At 49.4% G+C, this 19,604-nt stretch overlaps 1 protein-coding gene across 2 annotated transcripts in view; it reads left to right on the top strand.

Moving 5' to 3' along the window:
- scin (scinderin) overlaps nt 1-19,604 on the top strand; it is a 214,812-nt gene that overhangs the window by 40,229 nt on the left and 154,979 nt on the right. The gene's annotated exons all lie outside the window — the stretch shown is intronic.

Below are 19,604 nucleotides of genomic sequence, written 5' to 3'. Positions count from 1 at the left end.
ATGCGCGGGTTTCGCGCAAATGCACGATGACGTCATCCGCGCATGCGCGGGTTGGAGTCTTCCAATCCGCACATGCGCGGCTGACGTCATGTGACGCGTCAGCCGTCGCAAACTCTGGCAAGCGGGCTTAACGAAATTCGTTAAGCCCGCGATGCCGGAGTTCACGGCCGTGGCATGCTAGCCCCGACCGGGGACCAGAATCGGTTCCCGGTCGGAGGGGGCGGAGGCTGGCGTCAAATCCGCCCGTTTTTTACGCCAGCCTCACGATTTCTCCCGGTTTCGGAGAATTACGCCCAATTAATGTTTTTGGTGCAACTGAATACCATTTTTATTCTTTGACTTGGAATGAACTTTAAAGCTACATTTTTTGTACGAAAATGCGATCAAATGAAAGCTGAAAAAACTGAGGCCAGGATTTTCCACTCCCATTTTCGTTAGGTGTGTTCGGTGGCAGAAGCAAAATATCTCCCGAGAGCAGCAGCATGGTAGCGCAGTGGTTAGCTCTGCTGCCTCACGGCACCGAGGACCCCGGTTCGATCCTGGCCCCAGGTCACTGTCCATGTGATTTGCACATTTTCCCTGAGTCTGCTTGGGACTCACCCCTACACCCAAAGATGTGCAGGGCAGGTGAATTGGCCACATTAAATTGCCGCTTAATTGGAAAATTAAAACAAAAAAATTTTAAAACAAAATCTCACAAGAACTCTCAAGTAACACCAACAATTGTCCCCTCCCCCCATCAGTGACGGGAGATATATCCCGATGTTCAATGTTGGAACATCATTTGAATGTATTCGCACCTAATTATCAGGCCTTTACTCCTAAATCACCCCCCTCCACATACACACACACACACACACACACCCCGTCTGAAGGTCCATCCAGGCCGCCGTGAGGGCAGAATGATGTGACTCACGACTGGCCTCCCAAAGCATACCCTGGAGAGCTGGCAACTCCCTGGGGAGGGTTGGGGAGGGTCATGACCAGGCACTACTCCCTGGGACTGGCCCCGGTCAGTGGCTGGGTGGTGGGAGCGGGGTTCTAGGTGGACTCCTTAGCATGGGGCCGGCTTTCAAAATGGCACACCGATCTTCGAGGTACTAGTTTGCTAGTGGGGCAGGTGAAACAGAAGCTGCCCTGCCAGGATTATATTGTAAAACCTGCCCTTTACTGTATTTTGTTCAAAGTCCTGCACAATATGGTGGACAAAGCTGCCAATCCCACTTTTCCCACTCATTTTTGGCCTTTGCCAATTTCTGGGAAAGTTTCACCCTGTGAGTATTAATTTAAGATGCAGCAACTTTGGATTGTACACAATTATTATCAAAGTAAATTTGCAAAAAATAATATTAATCCAAAAATTATCTCTCAGAAACTTAAGAAAGCATGTTAAATTCCATACGTGATCTTTTCTAATGTAGTCCACTTTCTTGTGATTCTTAATTTTGTGAACAGCTCTTCTGTTGTGCATGTAATCTCACCATTTCTCTAATATTGTCCTTTTTGACTTTTAAATGATTGGCAAGCTGGGAAAGAGTGTCAGGATATAATGCATATGGCAGGAGTATGTCTGTCAGCAGGATATGCAAAGGAAATACATTGCTGTTAAGTCGCCCCACTTTGATCTAAAGCACTCTGATCTAAAAAGGTCAGTTACAATCCTGCTCCACTTCTTTTTGTTCTTTGACGCAAGTGTCTGCCATGAGTAGGAAGGCATTTTATTGCTGGTCGTGGTATCCTAGATATCTTGTTCAAATGATAAACTATACTATCTTTACAATCCTGAAATTGACTGCTTGAGATTTCATGTTTAGCTCCCACGCTAAAGCGTAAGGCTAAAAGATAAAACAAATGCAAAAAAAAGTTTACCATTCAAAGGGCTGACCATCTTCGTGGTGTTTATATCAGAAGATCACCATGTTCATCATCATGGGCAGAGCCAGCTCAGCAGATAATGCACCATCCCGGTTGCAAAAGGAAAACACAGACTTTGGCCGTTAGATTTAGCCTCAGAACAAGTGGCAGTAAATCAGGTAGCAGCTGTACTGGGGAAAAACATTCTCTTCAGGGTGTAATACTCTTGAGGCATTCAAATGAACTCTGAGACCATAAAAATAAAAATTGTAAGACTTGCAAGCAGAGCCTTAATGCTGAGACTGTGAACCACCTAAAATATACCATCAGTTATTTTCAGTGAAAGAGTTGAAAAATAATGTGCGAATGTCAAGCTCAAAAAAAAAATGATGGGAGAACTCTATCCATTTATTGTTCCTGGTAAACGCTGTATCCCAATCAAAGTCAACAAAAGAGTTTTCTGCGACATACAAATGCATCATGTCGAAGATGGAAAGTTAACAATACTTCCACACATCACTGTAGTTATGTCTTACTCGGGTTCCATCCGGTCTAAGGTCTGCTGACACCCTTTGACATTTCAAGGTTTTGGATGGATGAAATAGAAAATTATTTTGATCATGAATAGATCAGTCATTACTGAAATAATTAATCAAGCAAGCATATCGTACTATCTATAAACCAACACTATCTATAATACATCACACTTGGTTAAATGTGCATTCAACATTTAACACAATCGCCTCTATGTAATGTGCTGAATAAACTTAATTTCTTCTGAATAATTTTCTCAGTTCAGAGCTATCAGTTGGATCGTCCGAAACTATTTTTAAGCGTTTGTGCTTATCACAGTGGTGAATCAGTGCGGCTGAATGACTGCGACATGTAAGGAAACCACAGCCCTGTAAAATGGAAGTTGCACATTGAACTATGCAACAAAAATAAAGACTGAAGCTTTGATTTTAACTTTTTGTGGGAGTTGTTCAAATCGGAATGGAGGCAAAAAGCAAACTCTTGGGGCCTCAGAAATGAGGCTTGAAAGATTTTAATTCACAAGCCTCATCTGCACAGTCCCCATCATTCCCCTGCCTGAACACAGCTGGAAGCGGCAGCAGCTGGTGGATGCAAACAGAATGTCTGTTGGCAGGAGGCTGCTGTTGAAGACAGATAGGAATGGTCCTTGGCTCTCAGTGGCTGGGCAGTGGGAATAAGGGGAGGGTTGTTTGGGACAGCCTCATGGTCAGGGAAGGAGTGGGAAAGAAACAGGCCAGTGGACGGAGGCTTAAATTCCCTTGTAGGCTTCGAAGGAGTGCTCCTCTTTGAGAAAAATTGAGATTGTGGAGATTGTCCTCAATCCACTGATATTTCCCCCCTCATTTTCTGTCACTATTTCTCCCATTTATAGACAAAATAGCAGGGGGAAAATTCAGCTCTTATTCTGGCACTGTGCATTGTGTGATATAAACTTCAAAAATCCAATTTCTTGTGGTGCTTATTATAGTCCAGATGCACTAAGCAGTCATAATCCTTTTAGCTGTAATGAACCATAAAGTTAAAATGGCTCAATATACACCAGCAACCTAAGAAGGGGGTCGTAATCTTTATTAAAACAAATAAAAAATTCTAATTATCTTCTGACTAAAACTCCCATAGGTCTAACCATTCCAATTTATTTTGTTTGCTGTCCCATTTGCCTCAGGAGTCTTAAATGTAAGTATTTCTGAAGCCAAGTATCGTTTTCATAGCAACAAATTGTACGCCAGCCTATTTAAACCATCAATGAACCTGGGAACAAGGGCCCAGCCCCCACATCAGCTTTTGTTTGTGAACAAAGAGAAATGGGCAGCATGGTAGCACAGTGGTTAGCTCTGTTGCTCCATAGCGGCAGGGTCACAGGTTTGATTCCTGGCTTGGGTCACTGTCTGCGGAGTCGGCATGTTTTCCCCGTGTCTGCGTGGGTTTCCTCTGGGTGCTCCGGTTTCCTCCCACAAGTCCGAAAGGCGTGCTGTACCCGAACAGGCACCGGCATGTGGCGAGTAGGGGCTTTTCACAGTAACTTCACTGCACTGTTAATGTAAGCCTACTTGTGACAATAAAGATTATTGCTCTTATAAACTAATTGAAGAACATGGGAGAGTGGTGGAGGCGGATTCCATTGGAGGTTTCAAAAGAGAGCTGGATACATATTTGAAAGGGATTAATTTAGAGGGCTACGGAGAGAGGGCTTGAGAATTGGACTAGCTGGACAGCTCTTTTGGGAGCCGGTGCAGACATGACAGTCTTCTCTGCTGTAAATAACAAAACAAAAATAAATAATGGTCTACATTTTCTGGCTGAAAGGGCTGGCACACATTTCAGCAGAGTTTGACTTAGTGAAATAGTTTCAAACAGATGATAATGAGTGGGTAGCTGATTTTTTCTTTCGATTTTTAGTTCTGTTGAAGTCAGTGGAGATATAGGCCGGGATTCTCCAACCCCGCGCCGGGTCGGAGAATCTCCGGGGGGTGGGCGCGAGAACAGCGCCCCGCCGCCAGCTTACTGATTCTCCAGCCCGATTCTCTGGCGCCCGAGGGATCGCCACCGTGCCGGTCGGGGGTCGTTGAAAGTGCCCCCACCCCCCGACGGGCGGTCTGGTTCTGTGGGGGCCTATGTTTCTCTGCGCCAGGCCCCTGTCAGCCCCACCATATTGCCCGGGGGCCGGTGCGGAGACGGGAACCCACGCGCATGCACGGAATCTCGCCACCGTAGCACACATGCGCAAACTCCTGCCGGCCGTTCCACGCCGGCTGCAGCTGTGGGGACCACTCCGGCGCCGACCTAGCCCCCTAGGAAGGGATGCAATCCTCATTATCGGGGACTGTTCACGCCGGAGTGGTTGGCGCCGCTTTGTACGCTGGCGTCAGAACTTGGCCGCGGGATTGGAAAATCTGCGGCCATAGAGTGCAATCGATCAGCCTCGCTGTGCCCGAAAAGAAGCTCGCCGATAGGAGCCGCGAGACCCCGTTCCCGGGATCTGCCTGGCTCGCAGTGCGATGTAAACCCTGCCCATTGTGCCATGGCAGTGCCATCTGGGTGCCAGGCTGGCACTACCAAGGTGCCAAGACGGCATTTTTTTCCACGGTAGCGATCAGGCAGGGGGTGCCCTGCATGTGTGTTGGTGGGGTGCAGGAGATGTCGGGGATCCTCCCATAGTTTATTCGAGCTTGGGGGAGGTGGTCAGAGCTAAGGGCACCAGTGCTCCTCAGTGCACAAAATGGGGCTATGTGCGACCTCGGCTGCCTGTTCCCCACTTAGGACCCCTATCAAACCCAGGTACCATTTTACAGCGTGTTTTTCAGCACTGCGAACGTGGGGAAGCATGCAGCTAAACGCTCTCGCTTTGGGACTTTGTTCCCATTTAGTTAAATCCTGCCCATAAAGTCATGAGAAATGGTAAAAGGCTGTTCTCCTCTTCTTATTTGTTTACACTTGCACAGTCAAGGGGCGGGTCTCTCCCATTCGGCCGCAGAGTGTCCGCCATCACATTTCATGACAGCGTGAACGGGCCGATGGGAGTAATGATTTTGGCCCCTACAGGGGGCCAGCACGGTGCTGGAGTGGTTCACGCCACTCCAGCCTCCCATCCCGGTGTGAACTGTGCGCCGCGCCAACCCGCACATGGGTGGTGGCCTCCCTCAACATACCGGCCCGACGCAACATGGCGCGGGAGTTCAGGGGCCAGCGAGAGGCCGGCGCGCTGATCGGTGGGCCCTGATCGCAGGCCAGGCCCCATCGGAGACCCCTTCCTGGGTCGGAGCCTCCCCACAGGCCGCCCCCGACCCTGCGCGCAGCGTTCCCGTCGGCTGCGACCAGGTGTGGACGACGCTGGCGGGACTCTGCCTTTTTGGAGCGGCCGCTCGGCCCATCCGGGCTGGAGAATCGGCGGCTCGCCCGTGTATAGCGGCCCGTGACCTGCGCCGCGCCAAACGCCACCCAATCGCATGCCGCCATCGGGGCAGCGTGGTGCGGATGCGGGGATTCTGCGGCCTGGCGCGGGGCTGGGAGAATCCCGCCCTAGATCTACCATATTGGCTGAGGAATATAAGAATTCCTTTGCTCAATTACCAGTGAAACTCTTTTTAAAGCCAATTCTTTGATCCATAACATTCTTGCTTGTTACACCAATCTTCAAATTGTGTAAATTGTTTTGGTATATGCAAATGTATTTGTGGTTAGGTTTACTGGTGATATTGTTGAGCATAAACATTCCTACTAACATAAAATAAGAGAATGCAATTCACTATCCTTAAGGTTAACATGTCCAATTTTGTAGAATGGTATTGCCTTGTAAAGCAACAAATACAATTTTCGAGCACGACTTCTCAATAGCTGTTAACATGCATTTGCAGATAAAACTGAAAATAGAAGTCATGTTTCTAGACTGGAAGTACGAGTGCTCTGCCTGGGATTTTGAAATTCTTAAATTTCAAATTGTAGTAATGTAGTAGTGGAAGCATTTTCAAAGCCTCTAAACTATCTGGTTTGGGCACATGCCTCAGAATTAACTGATCATGTCTCTTGGCAAGCGGTTGGTTCTTTACAGGCATGGATCTGTCTTGCCATGACGTTATTGCAACTTCTGGCAATTTTGGTGTATCGGTCATGAATTATTTTTATTACAGAAAGTGAAAATGATTATAGGCACAAAGGTGGAAACAAAATGTTAATCATTATCACATCCAAAATTAGGTATGCGAGGTGATGCCTTGAGTTGTGGCAGGTATGTGATTCGACCTTTGAGATTCGCCTGGCACTATACCTGCTGTCTTAGTTACTAAGCACACTTTCATATCATACGATTGGCTTCTGTGCATTTGACTGGTGTACTGTTTATAATATACAACAAGGTTAATTATCTGCCCGTAATAGTTTCTAATCAAAGAGAGCCACATCATTATTCAGCTCTCACCTGTCCACAACAAGGATTGCTAGACTATATCAAATTAACTCTGAAAAATATATCTTAAAATGACTCAAATTCTCAAAGACCAATGTTCTCTCACTTTGACAAGTCTTATCCCGTATGTATTGCCATATACTTCATAACATATGAGCGGCACAGTAGCACAGTGGTTAGCACTGTTGCTTCGCAGTGCCAGGGACCCAGGTTCGATTCCCAGCTTGGGTCACTCTCTGTGTTGAGTCTGTACATTCTCCCCATGTCTGCGTGGGTTTCCACCGGGTGCTCCAGTTTCCTCCCACAAGTCCTGAAAGACGTGCTTGTTAGGTGAATTTGACATTCTGAATTCTTCCTCAGTGTACCTGTGGTGAATGTAATATATGAATGTATATATACTAATTCACACTGTTATTGTAAGCGCAGTAGCGCCATCCTACCACTAGGGGGAGTAGCGCTGGGAGCACTTAGGAACTTGTACTGGGCTCCACCCTTGGTTCCGCCCACGACTCCTCCCTCTAGTGCAGCTGTATAAGTACCCATGTCCAGAGTCAGCCTGGGTCACTATGAGTTCATCGACAGGTAACAGGCTGGCTCTGAAGTAAGTCGATTAAAGCCTAGATTCACATCGGAAACACGTGTCTGGTGAATTGATGGTTCCGCCCACGACTCCTCCCCCTAGTGCAGCTGTATAAGTATCCGTGTCCAGAGTCAGCCTGGGTCACTACGAGTTCATCGACAGGTAACAGGCTGGCTCTGAAGTAAGTCGATTAAAGCCTAGATTCACATCGGAAACACGTGTCTGGCGAATTGATGGTTCCATCAATTTAATCGACTTAAGAACAGTAAGATCGATTATGGAATCAGCCCTCAAGCCTGGACGCCTGGAACTCAACCCGCAGGATGCAGAGCCTAAAGAAATCTTCTCCCACTGGATCCGGTGCTTCAAGGCCTACCTGGCCGAAGCAAGCACAGCCGAAACTACAGAGGATCAGAAGCTGAGTCTACTGCACGCAAGGGTGAGCCATAGACTCTCAACGCAACTAAACTCGGCCAGTTCATATACTGCGGCGCTAGCAGTTCTCGAAAAAATGTATGTAAGGCCAATTAATGAAGTTTACGCTCACCATGTGTTTACGACTCGCCGTCAGCGGCCTACGGAATCACTCGCCGAATTCCTAAGAGAACTTAACAATTTGTCCAATGACTGTAATTACCAAGCGGTTACCGCGGCTGAACACAGGGAATTGGCGGTACGCAATGTTTTGGTAGCGGGCCTCAGGTCTAACTATATGCGCCAACGACTGCTGGAAAAGGGGGCCCAGGACTTAGAAACGACTGTGGAAGCTGCGACCACGATGGAGGTCTCCTTCCGCAGACTTAACTCGTTCCCCGCGGACCCCGCGACCCCATCATGGGCCCCCGACCAGCGACTCCCCCAGGCCTGTGCTACGCGGCCGCCCAGCCATCATGCTGCCCCAGCCAGCCACTATGCTGCCCCAGCAAGCCACTATGCTGCTCCAGCCTGCCATTTCTGCGGCCAGAACCAGCACCCACGGCAGCACTACCCGGCCCGCAACGCGACCTGCAGCAGCTGCGGGCGAAAAGGGCATTACGCTACAGTGTGCCTCGCAAAAAGGGCCCCAGCTTCCAACTCCCCAGCGACTCGCAGTAACCGCTCCCCGCACTCTCAGCCCCGCGGGGCCCGAAACGCTGCGGCCTATGCCCGACTCCGCCCCATCCAGCCACGTGCGATTTATGCGGGCCGCCATCTTGGAAAACCTCCAACACGCGGCCGGCCACGTGCGACTCATGGGGGCCGCCATCTTGGACGCCATCTTCCTCGCCGCCCGCCACGTGCGACTCATGGGGGCCGCCATATTGGACGCCATCTTCCTCGCCGCCCGGCACGTGTGATCCACGGGCCCGATCGGCATCTCCGCGCTCGGACAACTCAGCGGAGGAATTCGAACAAGACTACGAACTCAGAGGGCAGTCATCACGGGGCCACTCCAGCACAGTTGATCGAGCCGCAGACTACCCGCAACTCAGCGCGGTCACCCTAGACCAATCCCGACCAAAGAATCTACGAAACTCGATGGCAGAGGTCCATATCAACGGGTACAAAACGCCATGCCTCTTCGACTCCGGGAGCACAGAGAGCTTCATACATACAGACCTGGTAAGACGCTGTTCGGTCCCCGTTTACCCCGCGCAGCAAACTATCGTGCTCGCTTCAGGCTCCCACTCGTTCCAGATCCAGCGATGCACCGCCGCGACACTCACAATCCGAGGCACTAGTTACTCGAAGTTTAAACTCTACGTGTTGCCCGAACTCTGCGCGCCACTCTTATTAGGCCTAGACTTCCAGTGTAACCTCAAGAGCCTCACCCTCAGCTTCGGAGGGCCCCTGCCCCCACTCACGATCTGCAGCCTCGCTATGCTGCGGGTCCCTCCCCCTCCTCTCTTTGCCAATCTCACTAAGGACTGTAAACCCGTAGCCACTCGTAGCAGGCGGTATTGCCTGCAGGATAGGGTATTTGTCAGAGCAGAGGTCCGAAGGCTGCTCAGTGAGGGGGTTATAGAGGCCAGCAATAGTCCCTGGAGAGCTCAGGTGTTGGTCGTTAAGACCGGGGAAAAATTCCGTATGGTGGTCGACTACAGTCAGACTATAAATAGATTTACGCTCCTCGACGCATATCCCCTCCCCAGGATTGCAGACATGGTAAACCAGATCGCCCAGTACCGGCTCTTCTCCACGGTGGATCTGAAGTCTGCATACAACCAGCTCCCAATCCGCCCGGAGGACCGCCACTACATGGCATTCGAGGCCAATGGCCGCCTCTTCCACTTCCTCCGGGTCCCTTTCGGCGTCACTAATGGGGTCTCGGTGTTTCAACGAGCAATGGACCAAATGGTGGACCAGTACGGGCTGCGGGCCACGTTTCCATACTTGGACAATGTCACCATCTGCGGCTATGACCAGCAGGACCACGACGCCAACCTCCACCGTTTTCTCCAGACGGCACAGAAACTGAACCTCATGTACAACAAGGAGAAATGCATTTTTCGCTCATTCAGACTAGCTATCCTCGGCTATGTCGTGGAAAACGGAGTCCTGGGCCCCGACCCGGACGGTATGCGTCCCCTCTTAGAACTCCCTCCCCCTCATTGTCCCAAGGCCCTCAAACGGTGCTTGGGATTATTTTCTTACCATGCCCAGTGGGTCCCTCAATATGCGGACAAAGCCCGCCCACTCTTTAGGACCACACGATTTCCCCTGTCAGCCAAGGCACGCCAGGCCTTCGACGGCATCAAGGAGGACATCGGCAAAGCAGCCATGCGGGCGGTGGATGAATCCACTCCCTTTCAGGTTGAGAGCGACGCCTCAGAGGTAGCTCTTGCAGCCACGTTAAATCAGGCAGTTGCATTTTTCTCCCGTACCCTCTCCGCTTCAGAACTCCGACACATGTCAGTCGAGAAAGAAGTACAAGCCATTGTGGAGGCTATCTGTCACTGGAGGCACTACCTCGCAGGTAGGAGGTTCACCCTCATCACCAACCAAAGATCGGTTGCCTTCATGTTCGACAACTCGCAAAGGGGCAAAATATAAAACGATAAAATTCTGAGGTGGAGGATCGAACTCTCCACCTACAATTACGATATCAAATATCGACCCGGGTAGGTCAACTAGCCTCCGGATGCACTATCCCGCGGGACATGCGCCAGCGCGCAGATCGACCGATTAAAAAGTATCCACAATGATCTCTGCCACCCGGGGGTCACCAGGCTTGCCCACTACATCAGGGACCGAACCTGCCTTTCTCCAACGAGGAGGTAAAAGCGGTCACCAGGGACTGTCTGATCTGTGCGGAGTGCAAACCGCACTTCTATAGACCAGACAGGGCCCACCTGGTCAAGGCTTCAGGCCCTTTGAACGCCTCGCGATTTATTTCAAAGGGCCACTCCCCTCAACTAACAAGAACATTTACTTCTTAAACGTCGTAGACGAGTTCTCCCGCTTTCCATTCGCTATCCCGTGCCCCGACATGACCTCCCACACAGTCATTAGGGCCCTGCACAGCATCTTCACCCTGTTTGGTTTCCCCCGCTACGTACACAGCGACCGGGGTTCGTCCTTCATGAGCAACGAGCTGCATCAGTACCTGCTCGAAAAGGGCATTTCCTTGAGTAGGACTACCAGCTACAACCCCAGGGGGAACGGGCAGGTGGAAAGGGAGAACGCGATGGTCTGGAAGACCGTCCTACTGACCCTCCGGCTAGAAAGCTCCAAGTCTCCCAGTGGCAGGAAGTCCTCCCAGACGCGCTCCACGCTATTAGGTCCCTCTTGTGTACGGCAACCAACCCGACCCCTCACGAGAGGCTCTTCATTTTTTCCAGGGGCACTACCACGGGGGTCTCACTTCCGGCGTGGCTGAGGATGCCGGGCCCCGTACTCCTGAGGAAACACGTCAGGGGGCACAAAACCGACCCCCTTGTTGAGAAGGTGCGCCTGCTCCACTGCAACCCCCAGTACGTCGAGTTACTTGACGGCTGTCAGGACACTGTATCCCTCCGGGATCTGGCACCCGCCGGATCCAACCGCCCCCTCTGCCCCCACAGAAGGATCTCTCACCCTACACCCCATGCTACCGCCCCCTTGCGCTCCCGAGCCCATGAGCTCGCTCCACCAGTCCCGCGCACCCGCGCCGGCCAGCCCCCAGCGCCCCAGTTCCCGGTCGAACCAGGAGAGTATGAAGCTCGAATACAACCCTCCCTGGAGTCTGCCATCATACCCCAACACGCTACACCCGTCCAGCCACCGCAAGAAAATGAAAAATGAAAATCGCTTATTGTCACGAGTAGGCTTCAATTAAGTTACTGTGAAAAGCCCCTAGTCGCCACATTCCAGCACCTGTCCGGGGAGGCTGGTACGGGAATTGAACCGTGCTGCTGGCCTGCTTGAAAAGCCAGCGATTTAGCCTGGTGAGCTAAACCAGCCCCGATGGTTTAGAGGCTGCAACCCCGGTGCTCCGCAGGTCTCAGCGGACAATCCAACCACCGAACAGACTGACGTTATAGACTAGACCACCAACCCCGCCGGACTTGATTTTTTATTGCAGGGGGTGAATGTGGTGAACGTAATATATGAATGTATATATACTAATTCACACTGTTATTGTAAGCGCAGTAGCGCCATCCTACCACTAGGGGGAGTAGCACTGGGAGCACTTAGGAACTTGTACTGGGCTTCACCCTTGGTTCCGCCCACGACTTCTCCCCCTAGTGCAGCTGTACAAGTATCCAGAGTCAGCCTGGGTCACTACGAATTCATCGACAGGTAACAGGCTGGCTCTGAAGTAAGTCGATTAAAGCCTAGGTTCACATCGGAAACACGTGTCTGGTGAATTGATGGTTCCATCAGTACCCGAACAGGAGTCGGACTGTGGCAAGTAGAGGATTTTCACAATAACTTCACTGCGGTGTTAATGTAAGCCTACTTGTGACACTAATAAAGATTATTATTATTATTACATCGAAAACAATGTTCAGAAGAATGAGTGATGCTATAGCAGGCTATGCACCATTGATTTCAGGGTTTATTTTTTAACTCCCTGAGATCCTGGTGACAGACAATAGGATGCCCTTCATGAGTGAAGAGTTTGCCACATTTACAAAATGGAACAGCATCCGACACATCAGAACCACCCCGTACCATCCGGCACAAGGCGGCACAGTAGCACAATGGTTAGCACTGCTACCTCACAGCTCCATGGTCCCAGGTTCAATTCCCGGCTTGGGTCACTGTCTGTGCAGAGTGTGCATGTTCTCCCCGTGTTTGCGTGGGTTTCCTCTGGGTGCTCCCGTTTCCTCCCACAGTCCAAAGATATGCAGGTTGGGTGGATTGGCCATGCTAAATTTCCCTTAGTGTCCAAAAAAGTTAGGTGGGGTTACTGGGTTACGGGGATGGGGTGGAGGCCAAGGCCTAAGTAGGGTGCTCTTTCCAAGGGCCGGTGCAGACTCGATGGGCAGAATGGCCTCCTTCTGCAATGTAAATTCTATGATTTCATCCCTCATCTTTTTTTTTAAATTCAGAGTACCCAATTCATTTTTTCCAATTAAGGGGCAATTTAGTGTTGCCAATCCACGTACCTTGCACATCTTTAGGTTGTGGGGGGGAAGCCCACGCAAACACGGGGAGAATGTGAAATCTCCACATGGACAGTGACCCAGAGCCGGGATCGAACCTGGGACCTCGGCGCCGTGAGGCTGCAGGGATAACCGACTGCGCTACCGTGCTGCCCGATCCCTCATCTTATGGCCTGGCAGAAAGGGCAGTCCAGACTTTTAAAAGGGGCATTAAAAAGCAAACCGCAGGCTTCATGGACATGCGACTATCGTGCTTCCTTTTTAACTAATGCACAATGCCACACGTGATGATTGGGATGGCTCCTGCAGATGGACCGAAGGCTTAGAACCCGGTTGGGCCTCGCTTTTTCTAAACTTGGCAGGAAAGTGGCGGTGCAGCAGAAGGCACAGAAGTGGCACCATGTCTCAAGGATGCCAGGGCAGCAGTTTCACTCGAGGGATATGGTCCATGCCCGCAACTTTGGAGGCGGGGCCCTTTGGATCCCAGGAGAGAATAGGACTGGTCCTATTCAGGGGATAGTTCAGTGGAAACATTTGGACAATCTCAATAAGCAGGAGCCCGCATCACACGACATCCAACCAGCGGCATTGATGCCACCTCTGTGCCAAGAACCACCTCTCAGCCAGGAGACCCAGTTGTCTGTATCCCAGCACCCAGACCAGCAGGAGGAGGATGACTCCGGCTTGAAAATGGACATGGAAGTATTTGAGCAGATGGATGACGTTGTGTCTGGGACTGAGGTCCCGGTGATAGCACATTTGAGGTTGGCCAGGAAGAGGCTATCGATGAATCGATATACACTGCTCGACCCTGAACTGCTGCAAGCTGAATCGCAGCCTCGGGCGAAGTACTGGAGAAGGCCTCCACCATTGCCGCCTGAAGGGGAGCTTTCAGACTTTGGGGCGGGGGAGGGATGTCATAACCCCCATGAGGACCACGGGGAAAACATTGTCAATCTCCCTGTGGGTAGGAGCTTCCCAGGTAGGGAGTGGAGGACACCCTGCTGGAGATCATTATACAGATAAAATCTGGCCCAAACAGGGCCCGGAGTTGTTGGTTGTCCCAACGTGGACTGGATTTTGGAGAGTTACTGCCATGGGCAGAGCATTGTATGTTGTTCAATAACTCATTGTTCTACTACTGCTGGCCTCCTCAGTTGCTGAAGATAAATATTTGATGAAATACATAAAATGTGGGACAAATATTTGAAGAAGTACAAAAAATGTAACTTCTAGACAGGAAGGCTAGTTTTAAAGATTTGTCTAAACTTCAATTTCTAACGGATACTGTAAATGAACAGTCTATGTGCTGAAATCAAGGGCTGAATTATCACCCCTGAGTTGAGTGCAAAGCATTGGAGATTTTTCGACATAAACAACCTTTTTAGGAAGAAACTTCCCTGAATGTTTGGATTTTCATTACGAGGGGGAGGGCAGACGGTGAATTTGGGTGCTATCTGTAGCTGGGCCCGCTGTCCCTGCAATCAGTGCCAAGGCAGCCGCAGAGATCTCGAAGTGCTGACCCAGACAATTTAAAAGACCCACCTTGGTATTCTTGGATTTTGCCCCAGTTGCAATAGCTTCTTGCATTCACCCCTCACACTCCCTGACCGCCCACACAATCTCCATGCCATCACATTCCCTTCACCGACCTCCATTGCCCCTCATGCCCCTAATGTGTATCTATGTCCCGCTACCCACACCCGCATGGTCCCTCATAGCCTCATGCTAAATTAACACATGTCAACTCATGACCACTACCGACTACCCTTTGGCCCTTACATCCAAACTCAACCAGCATTCACCATCGTAGGCAGAACTCAGCACCCATGCATAGATGAAATAAAATAAAGTTCTAAATATCCATTACAGATTGAATTATATTTAAAAGAAAACTCATGTTGATAAAATGCCATTCAATGCAGTTAAATACCTTCAAGTACTTAATCCCTGATAAAGACAAACATTTGTATTTAGAGCCCCAAATCAAAGACAGTTAACCCTTTATAATTACTAGGAGCTGTCAATCAACTGAACTTACAAATATCCCCACTGTGATAATGACAAATTATGGAAGCAGTCCTAAGCCTATTATGAGAAATCTGTTGAAATTGCAAGCACTGATTTATTTTTCAATGTGTGCTGGTTCTTTCAAAATCTAAAGAGAAGCAGATTGAAATGAATTGGCAGCTTGACAGATCCACAGATATTATCCATTTCTATATACATTCATGTGTACACTCAATAAACCCAAATAGGTATCTGGACATGAACATTCAATGAAGATTGAACATTAAAACATATTTGGTGGGATTTTCTGGCTGTTTCTGCTGGCAGAATCTTCCAGTCCCTCTGAAGGCAACATACCCATGGCAGTTTCCCCCAGTAGCGGGCCAGGTCAGCTTTACAAAAAGCCACAGACGTTGGCAGGACCAGACAATCCCAGCAGCCAATGGCGAGCCGCTTCAGCCATTGGAAAACACACCGCGGGGGTTGGGGAGGGGGGGGGGGCAGGGCAAATCCCAGCCACTGTTTCTTCTACACTAATGAAATGTCCTTAACTCCCCTGTAACAACAATGCACGCCAGCAAGATGCACGATTATATCTCTTGACTAAACTTGGCTCACATGAATAAAGTGAAATAACTGCAATGTTAAATATTTACTTTTTTTAAATTTAGAGTACCTAATTCTTTTTTTTTCCTGTTAAGGAGAAATTTAGCATGGCAAATTTACCTACCCTGTACATCTTTTTGGGTTGTGGAGGCGAGACCCACGCAGACACAGGGAGAATGTGCAAACTCCACACGGACAGTGAACAAAGGCCGGGATCGAACCCGGGTCCTCAGCTCCGTGATACACAAGTGATATTTAAATTTAACAAACGTCTGTGCTACGTTTGTGCTCTCGTGTTAATGGCACTAGAGGTCAGCAGAAATGTGTGGTCGTGATGAAGAGCCTGCCTATTTGTTCAGGAGGCTGTTTATAGCCTGCCAGTGCCAGCTGCATTGTCAGGTTTCACCATTGAAAATCTGCCTCTGGGCCTTCCGGTGGCAGCCATGCAGTGAGTGGTCACACTCAGAGCAGCTCCTGCTTGAAGGTATTGGTTTTTGGCCCTTTTCACCCATGTTTTAGGTAGATTCGGTGGAGGGCTTGGGCAAGGGGGAGGGGGGGAGGGAGAATGCGACATAGCAGGTATGGAGGATGAGTGTGGTCATGGGTGGGGCGAGGGCCATCTTGGCTGAGCCTGGTTTAGAGTGGGAATGGGTGAAGCAGAACCTAAGAGTGGTGATGGCGTACACTAGAGAGGGTGGAAATGTAAGCCTCCAGTGAGAACCATGACATGTAATGTCCGCGGGCGGAATGGGCCAGTCAAGAGGACCCGATTGTTCGCGCATCTTAAGAGCTTAAGAGCAGAGGTGATTTGTTTGCAAGAGAAGCATCTCCGGTCGCCGGAGAATCGCGTCCCGGCGTCGGAGTGGCATGGTGGGAATTTTCGCCGTCAACGCCAATTCTCCGACCCGGCGCGGGCTTGGAGAATCCCAGCCAAGGTATCTGTGGGTTCGGGTAACTCATGAATGGGCCACAATGCATAGATGGAACTTTAAAGAGATAGTGGAAGAGGTTAAGGGGGACTCTAAAAGATGGGATGCGTTGCATATGACGTTGGCAGGGAGGATACAGGTGGTAAAGAATTCTTTTTAAATTAATTTTTCCAATTTAGAGGCAATTTAGCATGGCCAATCCACCTACCCTGTTCATCTTTGGATTGTGTGGGTGAAACCCATGTAGACATAGGGAAAATGTGCAAACTCCACATGGAAATTACCCGGGGCCGGATCGAACATGGGTCATTGGTGCTGTGAGGCAGCAGTGCTAACCACTGCACCACCGTGCAGCCCTGCATGTGGTAAAGAAGAATGTGCTGCCAATGTTCCTGTTTGTTTTTCAGTCCTCCCTGATTTGTCTCCCTAAGGCCTTCTTCCGTAAGGTGGAGACACTGGTGTTGGAGTTTGTGTGAGCAGAAAAGGTATCGAGGGTGAAGAGGGCTCTGCTACAAAGGCAGAGGCAGAGAGGGGGGTTGGCGCTCCCAAACCTGATGCACTATGGTTAGGCAACAAATGTGGAGAAGGTAAGGTGTTGATGGGGAGTGGGGGTGAAGGAGTGGATCAGGCTGGTGGATGAGTGTATAATCAGTGGAGGTAGGAGGGGTTGGGGCGGGTTAGGGATATGTTCTCAGAGGAGACATTTGATGGGTTGTATGAGCTGCGGGAGAGGTTCGAGTTACTGAGAGGGAGTGAGTTTAGGGACTGGCTTGCATTGGACTTTGCACAAAAGGATCTGCCGACGTTCCCCCTACTACCTACCGGAGTACACGCTGCTGGAGAAATTGTTGCATCCAGATGAGGTGAGGAGGGCAGAATTGGGACATACACGGTTGACTGGGAGAGAAGGGTAATGTGCTGGTGGAAAGGATTAAGCGGATGTGGGAGGGGGAGTTGGGGAGGGAGATAGGATGGAGTCTCGGGTGTGAGCCAATGCAGTGAGTGAACTCAACTTTTTCCTGTGGCAGAATGAGCTTGATTCAGTTTAAAGTGGTGCACAGGGTCCAGATGACATGGGCTCGGATGAGTGGGTTCTTCCCGGGGCTAATGGATGGATGTGAGAAGTCTGGTTGGGGTCCTGCGAATCATGTTCACATGTTTTGAAGTTGCGAGAAGTTGGAGAGTTTCTGAGAAGCTGTGTTTGGGACCGTATCGAGGTGAAGCCAGACCTCCTAGTGGTGATCATTGGGGGTTGGAGCTGCCAGAGCTGATGGAGGGCAAGGGAACATATGTCACGGCCTTCGACTTTCTGATTGCCCGGCAACAGATTATTTTGAATTGGTGGTCAGATACCGGCGGTTGCGCCTTTAATGGCAGACCTGGACGGGTTTCTCCAGTTGGAGAAGATTAAGTTTGCCTTAAGGGGGTCGGAAGAGGGCTTTGAAGTGCGGTGGATCTTTGAGAAGCTGTTCGTAGTGGCGGGGGGGGGGGGGGGGGGGGATTAAAAGGGGAGAAATGTACCACTTCACTTCCAGTTCCGCTGGCAGCAATGGAGCGCCATGGTTAAAACTCTGCCCAGTGCATATGGTGGTTTGTCAGCCTGCAATTTATGCTCAAGCCTCGGTACTGAGACTGGAATCCATAACCTTCTGATTCACAGGTGAAAGTGCTGCCAATTGGGCCACAGCCTACACCTATGTTAGAGTCAGCAACGCTGGTAATCAGTGAGTGGGTGTTCCATTTTGGGGGCACAGTTTTGGCATACATGCTTCTGTGTATTTTTGGAGGCAATAATATTGTTACTGCATCTACTTCACATGCAACTAAATAAGATTGACTTTTCTAAGCCTGCCTTTCAATCAATAGCGTAACACTGAATGAAATTCGAATTTGCGAAGAGTGTGGCTTTCCAGAGAAAACGGCAGATGATTTTGCTGGTTTTGGAGTCTTGTATCGCCATGTTACTTTTCTTAGCAGTGCTGTTTAAGGTTGGAATACCTTGAGCAATATAGCAGCCTCCCCAAGTCTAAACTGTTGAACTGATTGTAACAGGGATTAGCAGATTTGCCATGTTACTCACCCCGCCTGTGTAATAAGAATTGAAGCCTCTTGAAAATGAATTGGAGCTGAGTAGTTAATGGGTGGCGAACCTGGAAGGACCAGCTTACTGCCTAGTGGTGAAAGTTAAAATTAGCCCATGATAGTTTGTTGAAAAATACATACCTTCATTTTTTTAAGCAGGAACAAATTTAGCACTTTGACAACAAGGTAGTTTATACAGGGAGCATGTGAACAGAAGCAGCTTTCATAGTGTCCTCAATGGCTGTTGAGCTGTGGTTTGGGCAGATGTAAGAGATATTTTGTGCATATTTTCATTACTGTGGGGTGTGGGAATAAAGGACAGCTGCCTATGAAAAGCGTATTTGTGACAAATAGCCACACCTTTGGGGAAAAGTTATCACATACTGCATTTAAGGAGCAGAGGTCTTTTTTTGTGATAAAAGCTGTGTTAGTTTTATAGGGCAACTACTTTTCCCAACTGCAAGTTAAATACATACATTCTTGGATTATATACCCAACAGTATAGGCTACTAAAAGAGGCTGAGGTCTGCGGTCCAGTCTAATTTCAATTCATATTTGGATCACTCACCACTTACTAAGCTGACATATTTTGTTATTTTGCTAAAGATACTCTAATTTGGCAAGTATGTCAGCTTTGTGGCTCACTCACAGCCATTCATATTTAAAGCAAATCAGCATTTGAACATTGTACCATGCTCACAACAACTTGAAGAATTGCCAATCCCTGGGATATATACCCTCTCTCAAGTTTTCTTTTCTTAAATATCTTTTACAAAAAATTTTTATTAAGGGGCAATTTAGTGAGGCTAATCCACCTACCTTGCATATCTTTGGGGTTTGGGGGTGAGACCCACGCAGACACGGGGAGAATGTGCAAACTCCACACAGACAGTGATCTGGGGCCGGGATCGAACCCGGGGTCCTCAGCGCCGTGAGGCAGCCGTGCTAACCACTGCACCACTGTGCTCCCCTCTGTCTCAATTTTTCAACGAAGCACAGAATACTGTACACACTTTCCAATGAGAATCATCAAGTGA

Source organism: Scyliorhinus canicula, chromosome 5, assembly GCF_902713615.1.
Source record: "Scyliorhinus canicula chromosome 5, sScyCan1.1, whole genome shotgun sequence".
Taxonomy (NCBI): Eukaryota; Metazoa; Chordata; class Chondrichthyes; order Carcharhiniformes; family Scyliorhinidae; genus Scyliorhinus; species Scyliorhinus canicula.
This window is presented reverse-complemented; position numbering and strand designations above follow the sequence as displayed.